Here is a 16824-nt window from a genome sequence, read left to right on the forward strand (position 1 = left end):
CCCCCTCCCCTCCCCTCCCCTTCCCTTCCCTTCGTCTCTCTCTTTCTTTCCTTCATTCTTTCAGACAGGGTCTAGCTCTGTCACGCCCAGACTAAAGGGCCTCCCTCTGCCTCCAGCCTCAGTCTTTCAAGTAGCTGGGACTATAGGTGCCCACCACCACATCTGGCAAATTTTTATATTTTTCGTAGCAACAGGGTTTCACTATGTTGCCCAGGCTGGTCTCAAACTCCTGGGCTCAAGCGATCTGCCCGCCTTGGTCTCCCAAAGTGTTGGGATTACAGGTGTGAGCTACTGTGCTTAGCCCTCATGGTTTATCATTTCTAATCGTCTACTTAAAATGAAGTCATATGGGAGAAATTTATCTGGACTCAAAATAAGGAAGAATTTTATTTTTATTTAAAATTAGCTTTATAGACACTACATTTTAAGCCTGTTCTATGTCTCTCTTTGGGCTGACTGATAGAAAGCTAAGATCTAAATCTGTGGCCGTCCTATAGGAAGGATCTAGACCTTCTAGGCATGTGTTTTGGTCACTAACATCATTTCTAGCTTCAAATACTATTTCTACTTTTCTTTCCCATTATACTGACAATTAATATGTACACAAACAAACACACACATCTCAATAATGAGGACTATTAGAAAAGGCAATAAATGTAGCTAGAAACTGTTTCCAAAGTTGAATCTATTTGTATATTTCAATAGTTTGAGCAACACAACTGTGAAGACTAATTGCTTCCAGCTCTGTGAAAAATGACAGAAACTCTCTGAATATGTGCGTTTTCCTTAGCCTTCAACTGTATTGATTCCAAGAGAAGAAAAGCTTTCATAAATACAATAGAAAAGGTACATATAACCTAACTGGATAGGAACACTAATTATTTTTGCTTCTCTAAGGAACTGTTTAAGAATAATATGGAAATAATATAGTCAAATTATATTATCTTTGAGCCATGGTCAAATTTCTAGCTACTGTCAAAGCTCAGCAGCAGACAAAGCAAATTCATCTGACACATTCTTGAACATGGATAACTTACACTGGCAGATCCTACACACAAATCCTGTGCAGTGTACTGAAGCAGGTGGATGAAGGTTTTGTTTCTGTTGAACACCCATGGGGTTATAAAATCAGATTTAGAAACATGTACTTTAATAAGTTTTGAAGCCATTTGATCAGAAAGCATTACAAGTCTCAAATTGACCTCTACTTTTAAGGTAAAGCTTCAAGTATCCTAAGTGTCACTCCAATTTTAAATAATGAATTAAAGAGCCTGAAAATAATTTTCCATTTTCAGTGTCATTTTGATTAACCAATTATATGTGATCTAATTTGATCTTTCTCTTCAAATAAATGTAAACACTAAAGAGTGTGTGTTTGGAATTCGTAATTTGGGTTTCAGTCAGCAGTTAGCAATATCTAATATAAGCATATTGGCTTAATTTCTATATTCTTCACACTCATATAAATAATTTGAAGAATGCAATTTAAACAATGCAACCAGAAGTTATTTGCCCTGAAAAAATTATAATAAATTAAAAAATGGTTTTTAGTTTTGAAAGCAGTTTGACAAAATCTGCAGGCCTGTGAATGGTCTGAATTCATATAATTTTCACTGATTTCTCTTTATCGATGTTATTTGGAATCTCACTTTCATTCTTTCTCAGATATCACTGAAGGGAAAAAATTTGCTTAAAAAAAACCCAACCCACCTAATCAAGAATTCTTCATTAGCACAGATTGTCATCAAAACAAACAAAAGTAGAGAAAATAAGCAAAACAAGTAATCAAATAAAAACAAAGGAAATTGCAACATAAAGTATTTTAATCATTTTGTCCAATTTCTATCAGACTTGCTCTGGTTCCACTGAGGGCCTCAGATAAGGTGCCAGAACTAATTTTATTGCAGCTTCTGCTCTCTGATTTTAACATGGATGTAAATTATTTGAATAAATATTTATAGATTATAGTGAGTCTTTCAATAGGTAACTAGCAATACAATATAGAGAAGAAAATGTTTTAGTAACATCTTGTCTATGTATATTATTTTTCAAAACTTATTTCAGCCTCACAATAGCCTTGTAATGGAAGAGGAGCATGAGAAAACTGATGCTCAGAAAGGTTAAGCAATTGTCAAAGCAATTTCTCAAAGATCACACAGCAGCGGGTCACTCCTTAGCCTCCTGCTTCTCAGTGCAAGGCTGTTTCCATGGACGGCACATGAACATAGGTTTAAGATCCCATCTGCCGTGAACTAATCGTGGGTGAATCCCTTTTGGAGCTTGAGTTTGTGCATACGTAAGATGGGTACAATAAAGATGCTGGCCCATTTCTCCACCATTCTATGGGTGAGCCCACGTGGAGAGGACACATGAAAGTGACCTTTCAATTTTAAATTGCCAAGAAGTAGCATGACTGTTGCTGTCATTGATACTAATGAACAAAGCAGTTTTATTGCTGACTAAAGAAACCCAAGCTGAAGAAATGTTAAGGTCTAGGTCCTAACTAAAACTTCCTGCTTCACGGAGGGCCCTGAGTAAGTCCTATCAGCACAGTAAACAGTCAGAAAGCTTTTATACAGTGACTACAGTTGACTCTTGAATGCTGCAGGGGTTAGGATGTTAATCTCACCCTTACCCTGGACCGAGCAGTTGAAAATCCGCATATAATTTTTGACTCCCCCAAAACTTAATAGACTACTGTTGAACAGAAGCCTTACCAATAACCTAAGCAGTGGATGAACACATATTTTGTATGTTGTCTGTATTATATACTGTACTCCTACAATAATAAGCTAGAAAAAATGTTAAGAAAATCATAAGGAAGTGAAAATAAATTTACTGTACTGTATTTACTGATCCCATAAGTTTTCATCATCTGTTTACAGGATGAATTATCTGTCGGAAATGGTGGCAACTGCAGCTGTAGACCTCAAACTATGGTACACGTTAAGCAATTCAGCTTTTTCTTTTTTTCTTTTTTTTTTTTTTTTTTTTTTTTGAGACGGAGTCTTGCTCTGTCCCCAGGCTGGAGTGCAGTGGTGCGATCTTGGCTCACTGCAAGCTCTGCCTCCCGGGTTCACGCCATTCTCCTGCCTCAGCCTCCCGAATAGCTGGGACTACAGGTGTCGCCACCACACCTGGCTAATTTTTGTATTTTCAGTAGAGATGGGGTTTCACTGTGTTAGCCAGGATGGTCTCGATCTCCTGACCTCGTGATCCACCTGCCTCAGCCTCCCAAAGTGCTGGGATTACAGGCGTGAGCCACAATGCCCGGCCGAGCTTTTTCTTTCTAATGTCATGACTTTCCTCTGCTTCTGGGGAGCACTTCTAGCACTAGTAATGGCACTTCCTATGGGTCCCATGGTGTTATTCAAGGTTTAAACTATTGCATTAAACATGATTTTAAAAATGTGCAAGAACCATAAGAGATCACTTTTTATTGTGTCTGCAATTTGCTGGGAGACAAACCATTCACACGGAGATGATTGGCGTCACATGGTGTTTTAAGTGAATGCTTGCAACACTTGAGCTCACTGCAGTAGCAACAGGAGGGAACTACAAAATTATTATGGTAGTATAGCAGGTCCAACAGTTAATTTTATGCAGATTTAATACTGCATCTTTACCTGTGTTTACATGTTTCTCACTGTGAATGGTGCCACATATGGTCTATGTATGTGTATAAGTTTTGGCAAATTTTAACTTTTTATAATAGATGTATGCATATTTCATGGTAGTAGATGATAAAATAGACTAGTATCTACATATATTTTATACACTCATAACACATCTAATTTTTTCTTTTTTTGCTGTTTCCAGATTTTTTAATATTTCTGATATTTTATTTATTAAATAGAAACTACCTTAACATTAACCCAATGCTTACAAGTTCTGGATGAAAAATTTAAAAAAAAATTTAGAATTCATTAAACTTCATCTATCCAAGTGACTCCAAACTGATGTGAAATATTTAGTTCTAAATGACTTCACAATACTTTCTTACATGGAACAAATAGTTGTAACTCATCAAAAGTAACAAGTCTGAAATACTTTAGTCAAGGAGACAGTAATTAGGATTTTAAGCTAATAAGGTCATAAATATTTTAGATTGAGAATGGAGACAATATCACCCAAAAGTGTAAACAAAATGCTATTCTTCTTGAATAACAGTTTTCCATTGTGTATATATGTGCTTGGGGTGCCCAAATAGTATGGACAAAATATTTCCTTATTCCCAATTTTGCTTTCTGCAGTTTCAGTCACCCTCAGTCAACCATGGTCAGAAAATAGGTGAGAACAGTACAATAACATATTTTGAGGGTGAGAGACCACACTCACACAACTTTTATTACAATATATTGTTATAATTGTTCTTTCTAATTATTATTGTTGTTAATCTCTTACTGTGTCTAAGTTATAAATGAAACTTTATCATAGGTATGTATGCATAGAAGAAATCACAGTATACATAGGATTCAGTACCCTCTATGGTTTCAGGCATTCATTTGGGGGTCTTGGAATATATCCCCTATGGATAAGGGAGACTACTGTACACACAAGTCTGGAAAAATCCTCTTTTTTGCCACAAACATAGTGATTATATGTCAAGGAGGAATATAATAAATAATTCTGACTTGGGCTTCTAGGTAACAGTAGCTGGTGCCTGTTAAACATTAAAAAGGATTTTCATCCTGAGAAGCCATAAGGAATGTCTCTCTCTCTTTGATTTGGGTGGTGAGGAGAAGTCAGGGATTTCTTTGGTCATTGCTACTACCGTGAGTGGAGACAGCCTGATGGCACATCTGATACACAGAGGAGACAGTCAGACACCCCAACAAAAGAAACTAGTTTCTCAAGGCTTCATAGATCTCTGGAGCAAGCTTTGCCTGAAAGCACACCACCCCTGTATAATGTTTCCATTTTTGCTTTAGATAGTTCCTGTCAAGTTCCCCGTTCCTTGCTGTCAATAGTGTCATACAAATGCTATAATTAAAACACCTTGGTTGAAACAGGTTTGGTTGGCTAGTGCTTCCCCCTTTCTAAGTCCACCTGCATGCTCATGAAGATGGCACGAAACCAAGAAATAGCAAGGTTGTACAGTGTTTCGCCTGGGTTGCAATTTTCTGCCTAACCTACCCTCTCAAAATGAGAAGAGATTATGCTCCTAAGTGTTTAGGGACAAGGATGACCTCATGAAGATGGGGTTGATGGATGAGGTACATAGTCTTTCGAGTGAAGACAGAACTGAGTCTCAATTCTAATGCACAATTCACCAGCTATGAGATCTTGGTTATATAACTAATTCTCCTAACATGTTTCTTTATTATGAAATGGGATACTAATAGTTATTATGCCAGCTGGTTGTGAGTATTAAATGAGATAGCACATGCAAATAATTCAGGACAATACCTAGCACTTGTAAAAGGTCATAAAATATTGGCATTCTTATTTATATATTAGCAGAGTTAAGTTTCCAGAAGCTATAAATACAGGCAAACATTACATTTACAAAAGTAGGTACTTGATTTTTATTATTTGAGCTATAGGGGTAACAAGTGTCCATAAGTTGAAAATGGTTATTTGATTTTGCATGTATGCAAACACATGTGAAATATGTGTTTATATCTGTAGATTTTGTCTTAGCACAGGTGAAATATTGAAAACATGAAATATTACTTAAAGCATGAAATGCTTAAAAAGCAAACTGTTCTTAATGTATTTCATAAACTAAAAATTACTATATATCATATAAATGTCAAAATTTCTCCTTTTTTTGTATTATGTCATAATGACTAGCCATTAAATGTAACTCATTTTTTTGGCTTGTCAGTGGGAAACATCATTCTTGTCCTAAGTGCAGTCCAGGAGGAGACAGCGGTCTGTATGGTACCACCCAGGTATCCTTAAAAGACAGATAGGAATGTGAATCTTGTCCACTTCAGGGACAGCCATTTCTTGTTGAGGGGCTAAACCACTAAGAAAGGAGGAGAGAGAGCATCAGGCATTATCTCTTCTTGGAAGAACTGAATATTCATATTGTCACTAGTCACTATTTCAGTGACTAAAAATTAGTAAATTTCTGGTCATCAGTAGACAGCTGCAGCATCAACATATTATTTGAAAAACCAACACCTGCCAAAAGCATGTTTTCCCCAAAACCTTATTGATGTCCCAAATATCAGAGTTGTCAACTAACTTCTATAATGCAATCTGAAACTGTAATCAAAGTCCAAGATGGTAGAATAGCAAACTAGTGACACCAAACAGCAGGGGTGCCTCTGGGCTAAGATGCAGCTAGTACACAAACACAGTCCCTTTGCAGTGTAGCAGGGAATGACACATCAGCACCAGGCTCATGACAGGAACCCAGCATCACTGATTAGTTTGAAATTTTCTTGCTCATTTGTGCATGAAAAGCCACATATCATTTAATGCCAATGAGTAGAGTCTTCTCAAACCAGGGTCAAATTGCTAAAGGCTATTTTTTTCCTAGTATACTGAAAAACCTTATTTTTTCCCAATAACTTTCCCAGAAATTAGAGTAAGCAGCAAATATTTTCCCTTTACTTCAGATTTATGGTCTGGGCTACTGCACACCCAGGTAGCAGCAAAAAACACTGAAAATGTCTGCATTTGGCTGGTGTGGAATAAATGGTCTTAATAGCTCACAAATATCTGAGGAATTAAACCTAGGAAGATAGCATCACCACATTCAGCTGCTGAAGTGTGTGTCTACTACTTCAATTTTTAGATGACAATATTCAATTAACAACCATGATATCGTATTAGTCATTATTAACACTTACTAAGCACCTCTGCCTCTAGTATGCAAAGTGCAGAATTCAAGTTTAATATGGTTGGACTCTAACTGCCAGATGGCATCTTCACTTGATTTACGCTTCTCTATGAAACAATGGGTTCTTTTCCAAGCTAATCACCCTAAGTTTCTAAGTATTTGGCCTTCATCTTTATATATGCCCAATATGCTCAGAAACAAGAAATGCATGACTTATTATAAGTACATTTATAAATTTATAAGTACATTTATAAATTATAAATTCTTATAAGTACATTTATAAATTTTCTGCTTAGAGTGATAAGCATCTTTTTTACGAGAATGATTTAATTTGTTGAGAGAGATTAAAATTTAAAACCAGAAGCTAAAATCTTAGAAATGGCTTCTCTTTAATACTCTCAGGGATGACAAACAGAAAATAAAAAAGAGAGAATTTGAGAGGCTTAGGAGGAGGAATCCCTCAAAATGCATAGAAGGTGCTATGAAAATAATTCAACGAACTGGCTCTATTATATAAAACTGGAAAGATTCTTCTGTTCTAACACTGAGTGTCTCTCCCTAGGCTAATCCAAATGGCTCAGAAAGGCCATGTGCTCTACCAGACAATAATTTTAGAAGATCATAATTTTATCTTTTGTTGCTTTTTGATGTTAACGAGTAATTAATGGCATTTCTTGACAAAGACTAGTTACATAGTGATAATTAGGCAGAAACCTCTACATTTTGACCAGAGTGAATACTGTAGGAGTCACCTCACTGTATGATGTGGGGAACATAATGGACTGAGCCTGCACAAGGGAAAGAGGCCAGGGTAGCCCATGTGATGGCTCAGCTTGCCCTGTCTATTTGGTTCTTATGGTGTCTGCAGGTCAGAAGAGAGGACCTTTCCCAGGGATTCACCAGGTATGAGGTCAAGCAGTGGCCAGTGTCAAAAAAGAAAAAAGAAAAAGAAAAAAAGGAGAACAAGGGAATACACACAATACTTGCAGGCAAGAGGTACTATGATAGCATAAAAAGAACACTAGATTAAGGCAAATGTCAGCATACCATAAAATACATTCTCACCAGAATTGCTTGAACCCTGGAGGTGGAGGTTGCAGTGAGTCGAGATCGTGCCACTGCATTCCAGCCTGGGCGACAGAGTGAGATTCTGTCTCAAAAAACAAACAAACAAACAAAAAACAAAAAACAAAAAAAAATTATCACTTGAGAGAGTTAGATAACATTCTCACTTGCGAAAGCTAAATAAGGCCAACAATCACCGAGATAGTGATTGCCAGTAATTACAAGAATCTAAGCTAATTCTCTTTTACTCCAGATCTAGTATTTCCACAGCGCCTCTCAATTAGCAGATCAATTCAGCTCTCCTGATTATGTACCCTTGCATAAGTCACTTCCACTTAGTGGGACTTGGTTTTCCCATCTATAAAATGGACACAGTAATTCCTGCCTTGCTGTCTTCCTGGGTTACTGTAAGAACTAAGTGAATCTCCATATGTGAAAACAATATGAAAATGAAAATCACTAGATCATTGTAAGATAAGAATTTTAAATCCATGACCCTTCTCAATCACAGTTTTATAGATGTCCCCATCACAGGCCTTCTGTGTCATGACTGAAGTTCTAACATGGTTCATTTGTATTAATCTTTAAATGTAAGTATATCCTTCTCCCTATAGCTCTCCACAAGTCCTTTTCTGTGAAACCACAAGATAGACATCTACTAATCATTCTATCTCACTATGCCATGTTAATCTCTTAGACTGGAGTATGAGGCCCCTGGAGGTTGGGATTCTGCCTGTATTTGTTAATATACTACCAGCTGCTGTAACAAACAAAATCCAAAACGCATAAGGGCTCATTCTCAATAGCAGTCTAAAATGTGTGTTCTGATAGATGTGTGGCTCCACACTGGGAGGAATTAAAAAGCCCAAACTCCTTCAACGGCTTCACCATCTGTAACAAGGATTCAATGTTCTGCCATGATTATGGCAAAAGCACAGAAGCATAGAGGGTAAACCAGGGGAGGGTTCGATGAGTCAGGTGATGAAGTTGCACCCAGGGACTTTCCCCCACATTCCATTCACTAGAACTCAGCCACATGGCTCATCTGTCTGTAGCAAGGCCTGGGAAATGCAGTCTAACTGTGAGTCCAGGAAGAACAGGACATAGATTTGGTGAACAGCCAGCCAGTCTCTGCCACCCTCATACTCGAAATTTAAAAGATGCTTTCTAATGTATGAATGAACTGACTAGTACATCCAAGTCTTGGCCATGAAGTAATAAAGGAAAACAAAAAAAAAAAAAAGAAAAGAAAAGAAAACTACTATATGTAAATCATGTTCACAGCTCTAATTCACTTAATTTCACAAATCACTGTTTGCCTTTCTTTTCCTAATATATGCAAACCCAATTTTAAGGATGAAAAATGACATGGCCAAAAGAAAAAAGAAAAGCATCATAAACAAAGCTTAAAGTTTCTAAAAAAGAATCACTCCCTAATAAGGGAATATCATGGAGAGAAGAGAATCATGAACACAGACAGAATTTTCTAGCAATACACAAAGAAAAGATAAAGAGAATGTGATAGCTTCTACTTGTGCAATTTACTTAGGGATTTTACATTTTTATACTAAGAAGTGAAGTCCTGCCGAGTTTCTGTAGCTAAGCTAGATTTTACAACACAAAATTCTGATTTTGATGTTTTAATATCTAAGTTGTTTTAAAATCAATTGAGTTTAAAGACTGATCAAATGCATGAATTAAAAAAAGATCTTTGGCATTTTTAAGTAAAGTCACTAACTACAGCAAGAATGGATGCGGGGTCTTTTAAAGGCCTAATATAAAACTCTGTAGTATGTACTTTTAAATGTCTGCATTTGGCCGGGTGCGGTGGCTCAAGCCTGTAATCCCAGCACTTTGGGAGGCCGAGGCGGGCGGATCACGAGGTCAGGAGATCGAAACCATCCTGGCTAACACAGTGAAACCTCATCTCTACTAAAAAATACAAAAAACTAGCCGGACAAGGTGGCGGGCGCCTGTAGTCCCAGATACTCGGGAGGCTGAGGCAGGAGAATGGCGTGAACCCGGGAGGCGGAGTTTGCAGTGAGCCGACATCTGGCCACTGCACTCCAGCCTGGGCGACAGAGCGAGACTCTGCCTCAAAAAAAAAAAAAAAAAAAAACATAAATGTCTTCATTTGACCAGGTCAAGATTGCTAGTGTATTTAATTCTTACTAAAAGAAATCTATGAAGTGTAAGGTTAAACTCCAACTGGTAGCTAAGTGCATATGCCAGTATTTCATCATCACCTAGAAGTTTCAGGTGATGAAATGCTACAGTGAATGCTCCAACCAGGAGGATCTCTTTACTTTACCGGAATTTGCTTCACCACACAAGCTTTCAAAATAGATATATTTCTGCTATTTTTTCTTACTATATTTTAAAAGAGAAATGACATAGGTTTCACAGATGCTGGTGAAATAATTACAGTTGCATAGGCAAGGCATATAATTTGTTGAAGAACAGGGTTAAAAAAAGATTTCACCTACACTGTGTGGGTACAAAGACTTAGGGTTAACTGTGAAGCAACTGCTACCTGTATCTTTCATAGCTATAACCAACACTGAGGCAAAAAAAAAATACCCCAACTATATAAATGTATAGTGTATACGCACATACACGCACACACAACTCAGGACACAAAGAGAAGATATCCTTCCTAAACTCAAAAGCGCACAGATGCTTACACTGAAAATAAAGTCAGTAGTTGCCTTCACTGCAAGGGTGTGTAGCAAAAATCAGGACAGAGCAAGGACAGGAGAGAGAACAATGAAGAATGATTCCTCCTTTCCCATAAATCAAGGACTGCAATTCACTCCCTGAGACAAAGAGAGATGACTTCTCTTCTTTGGCACCCAGTGTATGGGAACATCACCCCTTCATGCACCCCTGACTCCTGGGAGTGGGAGGCTGAAAGTACCAGAAAAGGAACCAAATCATCTCATTTTCATATGAACCTGTTGAACTCCTAAGCATTTTAACTTCTAAGCTGAAAGGGCTCTTAAGCATGAACATCAAAAGCTGTTTATCACCTGTTTTCACAATCTCCTAATTCTAAGAAGTTTCCAAGCAAGTCTACAATGACACAGTGCAGCAAACTCCAGTTCAAACTTTAATTGCATATAGAAGCACAATGCCAGTGTAGTTTATCCAACATGTATACATTTTAATCGGAAAAATTTTCTCACAGCTTAAACAATCACACCTTAGTGATGAAGAGCTCAAAGGACTTCTGAGTAATTATAAATGAATACTATACGTAGTTGTGGCCTGGACAATTCCACTCAATTTCAGAAAATGTTACACAAGTACTAAAGCAGATTGATTGAGTGTCCCACAAAGACAGCAGGTAAGAGGTGGTTTCAAAGGCAGGTATAGTAATAGGGTCATACTCTCCTGATCTGGCTTGATACCACGATAATATTTATAACATTAGGATTCATAACTCTCGTCCTTTCAGAGGAAGGCAGGTAACGTAGATGTGTAAAGTGGCTTGCTGAAGACAAGAAAAAGTATTGGTGCCCAAAAGCCAACTGAAGACAGAACGTCCTGCCTTTATGTGAATCAAACTAAACAAAAAAAAAAAAAAAAAAAATACACATTTGGAGATCCTGAGTTATGACCCCTGCTTGGAAAAACAAATGCCAGCATACTTCTCTCAACCAACCTAACTAACTTTTGCATAAGGTATTAAGCAACAGTAAAAAGTTAAAAATTGTTCTCTGACACATGTTGGGGTGTAGGTACTCTAGTTTATTAGTGAAATAAGGACTCCATAGTCATAATAGACGGTCAGTGGGAGAAGGGCAAAGCTGACATCCTTTTAACAAAATAGGGCAGCCTAATAACGTGCTTGAGATTATAAGGCCATTCCACCTTACCATGGAGAAAAGCTTAAAAAAATCCCACAGGAAAAGTGCTAGATAATTATTCTTAATAGACTTTTAAAAGATGAATGGAGAATAGTCATTCTTTCAATTGGATTCCACAGGGCATGGCCACAAATTTTAGCCTTTGCTCCCCAAAATGAAAAAAAAAAAACAAAAAAACACATAATCAACAAATTCCCTTAACACTATGCTGTGTGCCACCCTACGTAATGCTAGATTGTGAGGTATATACCCTTCAAGATGAACTAGATACAAAACACACACCAGGTATAATAAAAGAAGGAGAAGAGGGGCTGTAAACAGAGGAGTAATTACATGGGCTGGCAAGGCTAGCAGATATCTTGAGTGAACTAGAGAGCCAAAGGAACCAAGAGGGCCTAGTATGTGAACCTGGCCACTTGTACCAGCCAGCCTGTGTGCAAGAGGGAATAGCTTGTGCTCCCCATGGAGGGACAGGGAAGCAATTAACTCCAACATTCCCTTCTTAAGGAACCCCCCAGCTCCTCCCTACTCCCTGAAATCCCAGCCAGCCTCAGAGAGTATCATGGTGATAAGCCAGATCCCAACACTGCCCCCCAACAACTGCCCCCTATCCCAACTTGGGAACCTTTTACACAGAGCTTGCTCTTTCTGTTAGTGGAAGAGGACACAGAGAGACAGAGGAATCCTGCCTTCCTTTGCTCGTTTGCAGGGCTTTCCAAGTAGGGCAGAGTTTCACAGAAAAAAAAAAAAATCTACTTTTCTTCAAGGGGAGGAGCTTATACAGAAAATAGACAGTACATGGGAACAGTTTCAGGGCAGGTCTGAGAAGACTGCGTGTCTCCTGACCTAGCTCTACCATCTCATCAACTTGTTGAGCTCATATTTAAGCATACAAGAGCTCCTCAGACTGCATATAGATTTTATAATGCCACCTACAAAGGGCCTAATTTGGAGGACTCTGGTAGAGGCTTACGAAACACCAATATGTAGGGTGCTAAGACCCTTACCTTTCATTCATTTAACAAATATTTAATGAGCATATGCCAAGTGTCAAGTGTTTTGCCTGGTGCCAGGTATACAATGGGGAATCAAACAGACATCATCTCCGTCTGTCCAAGAGAAATTGTGCCTAAAGGACAGCCCTCTCAACACAGGTTAGGACTACTGTTCTCAACCTGGATAGATCTCAATATATCTACACATTAACTAACATCTTCGTCTAAAAAGCAGCATTTTCAAACATTTCATCATCAATACTAATACCTATACTGGGTATTACCGTGCCTGCTGGGTTTACTGTCCTGTAGATCTGCCTTGGTCTTATTCACTGTCAGTACTCCCAATATACTCACATTTTGGAGAAATGGGATACAAAATGGCTTACATTCTCAAGTAGCTTACAATCTCCTTTGAGAAACAAAATATTTACATGAAACTGTAAATGATAGAGTGGAAAAGATACTATGGAAAATTCATGCAAATATTCAATAAACAGGCTGCATAAAATGTTGTATCCAGGCTGCTGTGCCTATGGAGTAGCCATTCTTTATTCCTTTACTTTCTTAGTAAACTTGCTTTCACTTCACTCTAAAAAAACACGTTATCCAAATCATAACACTTTTCAGAGCAAAGGGGAGAACTATTAATACTTAATATTGGGAATGTCTCTGGCAATTCAAAACTATTTTCACAAATTCATTTTCTGGGAGGTGAGTTCTCTAATTCAAAACCTTATTTAGTTCCTCATCAAAGAAATATTTATGGAAAATTTACCATATTCAAGGTATAATGACAGGCTTTTCTAGAGGTAGGCTTTAAGCAGGAGCTCACAAAGATAAATAAGACATAATTCTTATTTATCTATCTATTCTTATTTATCTATCTAAGACATTAAAATACCATAAATGCATACCATGTGACAATCTTATGCTCAGCTTTTTGCATATACATTATCGCATTTATCTAATTTAATCATCAAAACAAACCTAGGAGATAAACAGTATTACTATTATTTTATAGATGAGGTTTCTAGTAGTTAAGTAACTGTCCATGATCCACGGTCCCTCTGGCTGTAAGGAGCAGGCATTGGAACCAGGTACATCTCATTGAAATACCCCAGCTCTTATTCTGTGACAGGTACTGTATGGATTATTCTGAAGAGGAAAACATGTACTTCTTGTTAGAGTAATCGAGGATGAATCAACAGGGGATAAGTGATGTTAGATACAGATCTTGAAGGACTGAGTTAGAAGGATTTTAAAAGGCAGAGAGTAGAGGGGATGGCAACCCAGGGAGGTGGAACAATGAACCAATAGCCTGGAGCTGGAAAGACTAAGCATTGAGCAAGGAGGAGTCAACTTGGCCAGTACTACATAGTTCTGAGTAGAGAGCCTAGGAACTATAAGACTGGAAGACAGGTAAGCTGAGGTCAACTTTCCTTTTGTGTTTAATTTAAGCAAATAGGAAAACTAAGTTTGCATGCCCTGAGTACACTCCATAGTGAATTTGCATTGACGCCAACCAGTTCATCCAGGTCAAGATGTCTGGGAGGTAGAGGGCTTCATACAGCTGGCCTGAAGGGGGCATTCTATCATCCAAAGGCAGGAGGGTGCCAACTCATGGCTGGATGCAGTTCTGGCAAAGTTGAAATGACGTAAATTAATCTATTTTTTTCCATAGAAATAACACTAATATCTCTACTGGATATTACTCTACCTACTGTAGATCTGCCTTGGTCTTATTCACTGTCAGTACTCCCAATATACTCACATTTTGGAGAAACAGGATACAAAATGGCTTATGTTCTCAAGTAGCTTACAATCTCCTTTGAGAAACAAAATATTTACATGAAACTGTAAATGATAGAGTGGAAAAGATACTATGGAAAATTCATGCAAATATTCAATAATGAGTGTGACATTTCATACAAATGGCTGGATACCTGTGTTCTCATTAAAACCCGAATCCGGTTTACTGTCCATCCAGCCTAATCTTCCACTACATCTACTCCAGTAAGCTGGGCTGTAGAAAGATGGCTTAGTCATTATTGTCAAGCATAAGAGGCATCTTTATGCCTTTGCTCAGTCCATGAGCTTGGCTTGGCAGACTTTCCTTATGATCTCTATCATGATCTATTAAAACGTACCTAGACATAAGACCCAACTCATATGCCAGCTGTTTCATGAAACTTGATACATAAGAAATGCTCTGTAAATATGTCTGTGGGTGAATGGATGGAAGGAAGGAGGAAGGGAGGAAGGAAGGGATGGATGGAAGAGTGAGATAGAGGCAGGTATGGAGAGAAGAAGAGATAGAGGGATAGATGTGTGGACAGAGGGAAGGAGGGAGGGAGGGATGAAAAAAGGGATGTATGGAAGAGAGAGATGCGGGAGGGATGGATGGATGAGTAGATAGAGGGATGGATAGATAAAGGGAAGGAGGGAGGGAGGGATATAGGGATGGAGGGAAGAAAGAAGGGCTAGATGGATAGAAGGATGGATGGAGGGATGGAGGAAGGATAGGGGAGGGATGAATGGATGGGGGATAGAGGTAGGGAGGGAGGAAAGGATGGAAGGATGAATGGATGGAGGGAGGAAGGGAATGCTGGATGAAGGGATAAATGGATGGATGGTGGAGGACCTCATAATGAATCTCTCAGTTGGTCATAATTGTCCTCCTGTCAGTATGCCATAGTACACATTTGCTCCTACTTTAAAACGCTGCATGATCCCTTCTTCCATTAACATTTGAATACAGTTCTTCTCTTCCTTATTAAATGGAAGGCTCCTGAAGGCTGAATTATATTCATCTTTGTATCCCACACAAATCCGAGTACAAGGTCTTTCACAGAATACGTGCTTAAGATATCAGAGTATCAGTAGTATGGTATACCTGGCAGCAGGCAGAAAACGTGCATAATGGAAAGCACAATCCATACAAGGGATGAATACTGATATGAATGGCTGTAAATGGACCTATGTCAGCTTTAAAAATTCCAGACAAAAGTCAGGTCTCTAGTCTGAAGTTACCTTTAGGCAGAGACAGTCAAGGTTGTCACCTCTTACTCCTCCTTCAGGCCTCAATTCTGACCCCATCTCTTCCTTGAAGGCTGAGAACACTCACCCCACCTCACCCACCCTGAGATTTTAAGCCCTCCCTCTCCTCACTCTCTCGGCACTGGGCACACACCCCTTTAAGATATGGGCTGAGTGTGCTCCTGTGTAACTGCTGCCCCCTGTGTCTCTCTTCAGGGTAGAGGAGTCGGCTTTGCTCATCTCTCTGACCCATCACTCCCAGAACAGTATCTGGCTCTTAATAAAGACTTCTTTGTAAGTACTTCATTTTAGAAGTACTTGGCTAATATTCTGGGTTGTTTGTTTGTTTGTTTGTTTGTTTGTTTGTTTTGAGATGGGGTCTCACTCTGTCACCCAGGCTAGAGTGCATTGGCACTATCTCAGCTCACTGTAACCTCTGCCTCCCGAGTTCAAGTGATTCTCCTGCCTCATCCTCCCAAGTAGCTGGGATTACAGGTGCCCACCACCATATCCTGCTAATTTTTTGTATTTTTAGTAGAGGCGGGGGTTGCACCATGTTGGCCAGGCTGGTCTTGAACTCCTGACCTCAAGTGATCCACCTACCACAGTCTCCCAAAGTGCTGGGATTACAGGCATGAGCCATTGTGCCCAGCCCAATATTCTAATTTTTAAACATCTACCAAGTATAATCATCACTCTCAACAAACCCAGGACATGTTGCTAAATCTTTTAGGGTAATAGGACATAGGTTAGGCTTTATAGTCAGGCAGCCCCAGCTGGGAATATCAGCTCTGCTTCCTACTAGGGTTGTTCTCTTAAATAAGTCACTTGCCCTCTCTAGGCTGATTTCCTCACATCACATTGTCCGTGGGGATAACAACACCTACCCTGCAGAATGTTGTATGGGCCACAGGTTAAGTAAATAAGCACCTAACAGAGCTCCCAGCCATTGGTTATTGCTCAATAATGATAGCAATTATAATGACTAGACTAAGAGGATAGGTAAAAGTAAATGTTGATATATTTTTTCAATGATTATATATATATATATATATATATA

The 16824-nt window shown here is 38.6% G+C and overlaps 1 protein-coding gene across 4 annotated transcripts in view; it reads right to left on the reverse strand.

Annotated features, from left to right (window-relative positions):
- Positions 1-16824, reverse strand: part of HIVEP2 (HIVEP zinc finger 2) — a 206974-nt gene that overhangs the window by 47830 nt on the left and 142320 nt on the right. Inside the window, exon 1 of one of the 4 annotated variants that reach the window (XM_017887676.1) lies at positions 7862-7893. The exons of the other annotated variants lie outside the window; for them this stretch is intronic. The gene's annotated coding sequence lies outside the window, so the exon portion shown is untranslated. Of the gene's footprint in view, positions 1-7861; positions 7894-16824 lie in introns of those variants that run through there. 4 annotated transcript variants of the gene reach the window in all.

This window comes from Rhinopithecus bieti, unplaced genomic scaffold (assembly GCF_001698545.2).
Source record: "Rhinopithecus bieti isolate Rb0 unplaced genomic scaffold, ASM169854v2 scaffold_17771, whole genome shotgun sequence".
NCBI lineage: Eukaryota > Metazoa > Chordata > Mammalia > Primates > Cercopithecidae > Rhinopithecus > Rhinopithecus bieti.